The sequence below is a fragment of the Sciurus carolinensis genome, chromosome 5 (genome assembly GCF_902686445.1).
Source record: "Sciurus carolinensis chromosome 5, mSciCar1.2, whole genome shotgun sequence".
Classification (NCBI taxonomy): Eukaryota; Metazoa; Chordata; class Mammalia; order Rodentia; family Sciuridae; genus Sciurus; species Sciurus carolinensis.
The window spans coordinates 130,158,168-130,160,762 of record NC_062217.1 but is presented as its reverse complement, the minus strand read 5'-3'; the positions used below and the strand labels follow the sequence as shown (position 1 = coordinate 130,160,762).

Below are 2,595 nucleotides of genomic sequence, written 5' to 3'. Positions count from 1 at the left end.
AATGGTTGAAAATTCAGGTAGGAAAAGTACATAAAATGATTTATAAGTCAAAACATTTCATACAAAAGGAATGGTTTTAACAAAACCAACACAATATCAAGAGAAAATGCATTGAATTTAAAACCTTCTGAAGCAAGCATTTCTTAAGATCATTATAGAAAATACAAAAAAGTTTGGGAGAGGAACGGCTGTTTATCTGTGGTGGGGTCAGGTCTTTGGTTAGTCCGAGGCTCGGTGTTCCTGTACCTGCTTCTGCCAGCTGAGCCACTGCCTGGTGAAAAGAAAGCCATGACACTCTGAGTCACCAGGAACATGAAAATTAATGCTGAAAATAAGGCCAAGATCAGTAGGGCAGGTGCAAAGCGTGTCCCTGTGGCCACTGCTGCAGCCTGTTCAAGCCTGGACTAAGGCCAAGAACAGCTCTTGGAGATATTGGCAATAAAGTCAGTGAACAGCTGCAGGCTAGAGTACCTCTGAAAAAGGAAGCAAAACCATCAGCTACTGGAAAAGTTATTGCTAAAAAGTTTTCAAAACCTCTGGAAAAGGCACCTGTGTGTGTTCTAGAGTCTGAACCTGAACCAGAACCTGAACCTGAGCCTGTCAAGGAAGAAAAACTTTTGCCTAAACTTATTTTGGTTGATACTCCCTCTCCAAGCCTAGTGGAAACATCTGGATGTGCTCCTGCAGAATAATATCTCCGTCAGGCTTTTTCTGAAGTAATTCTTGCAGTGAATGATGTGGATGCAGAAAATGGAGCAAATCGAAATCTTTGTAGTGAATATGTAAACGATATTTATGCTTATCTGAGACAGCTTGAGGAAGAACAATCAGTGAGACCAAAATACCTACTGGGTCAGGAAGTCACTGGAAACATGAGAGCCATCCGAATTGATTGGCTAGTACAGGTTCAAATGAAATTCAGGTTGCTGCAGGAGACCATGTATATGACTGTTGCCATTATTGATTGGTTCATGCAGGATAATTGTGTGCCCAAGAAGATGCTGCAGCTGGTTGGTGTCACTGCCATGTTTATTGCAAGCAAACACAAAGAAATGCACCCTCCAGAAATTGGTGACTTTGCTTTTGTGACTAACAACACTTACACTAAGCACCAAATCAGACAGATGGAAATGAAGATTCTAAGAGTTTTAAACTTTGGTTTGCCCTCCCACCCTACCATTGCACTTCCTTCATAGAGCCTCTAAGATTGGAGAGGTTGATGTTGAGCAACATACTTTAGCTAAATACCTGATGGAACTATGTTGACTATGATATGGTGCACTTTCTTCCTTCTCAAATTGCAGCAGGAGATTTTTGCTTAGCACTGAAAATTCTTGACAATGGTGAATGGACACCAACTCTACAGCATTACCTGTTATATACTGAAGAGTCTCTTCTTCCTGTTATGCAGCACCTGGCTAAGAATATAGTCATGGTGAATTGTGGGCTTACAAAGCATATGACTATCAAGAACAAGTATGCCACATCTAAGCATGCAAAGATCAGCACTCTTGCACAGCTGAATTCTGCACTAATTCAAGATTTAGCCAAGGCTGTGGCAAAGGTATAACTTGTAAATTTGAGTTAGAATACTTTATCTGCAAATAAAATTGGCACCATGTGCCACCTGTACATATTATACTACATTTACATACTTTGAAATATAGGTTGTGGCCCTTTTTATTCTTCATAGCTTAACTCACTTTAATGTGGTTGCTTCCTATTCTTGGGTAACCTAAAAGTTGTCTTAAAAGGATTTTTTTTAGATTGCTTTCAGTTTACTATGGGATCCAACTGATGTATATAATTGTTGCCTATATGTTAATATACATGTTTTACATTCCTGGCATATTCCTTCGCTTTTTAATGAGGCGGTAAAAGTACCTAAAACTGTTACTTCCATTAGGGTATATTGCATGTGAACCAAGTCACCTTGGAGAATCTTCTACCTAGTTCTGTTTTTAAAGTAAGACTACCATCTCATCCCTAGTTCTTTCTGTTTTATTTATTCTGAGGGTTTCTGCCCTAATTGTGATTTACTTTAACCAGTAATTTTGAGCTATCAACTAGTATTTTTTAAATGTTTCCACTTTGAAAAAATTAATTTACATTTTAAACCCAGTTTTCATGCTATGTATTTATCTTTTTGTTTAATGGTTTAACAAAATAGCAGGATGCTCAAAACATACAAATGTATCCTTTTAAGAAAAAGTTAACTTACCCCTCTCTTCTCAATCCCATTGAAGATTTGAAATGTTTCCCTCCGTGCCTTGTGTGAATCTGACATATAAGTTGTCATTTTTTTAAAATAGGTTCCTTCTGTACACAGTGGTTCTTTTCAATGTATATAGACCTTCCTGGATTTGTGCATCACATTACATATTATGGATGTACTGCAATGTATTCAGCTATTGTCCTGTGGACATTCAGATTGCATTTTCTCTTTCCTCTATGGAACATGTTATTGAAGTATCATTTTATACTACACTTTTCTTTATCTATGCTAGACTTCTCAGAGTATGCATTTTAAGTTCTAAAAGGTGGAGCCAGATGATTTTCCCAGAGTCATTAGTAGCATGCAAATGTGCTGTTTTT

The 2,595-nt window shown here is 37.7% G+C and overlaps 1 pseudogene; it reads left to right on the top strand.

The window, feature by feature from the left end:
- The first annotated feature begins 288 nt into the window (after nucleotides 1–288).
- Nucleotides 289–1,570, top strand: LOC124985831 (G2/mitotic-specific cyclin-B1-like; annotated as a pseudogene).
- The last annotated feature ends 1,025 nt before the right edge of the window (nucleotides 1,571–2,595 follow it).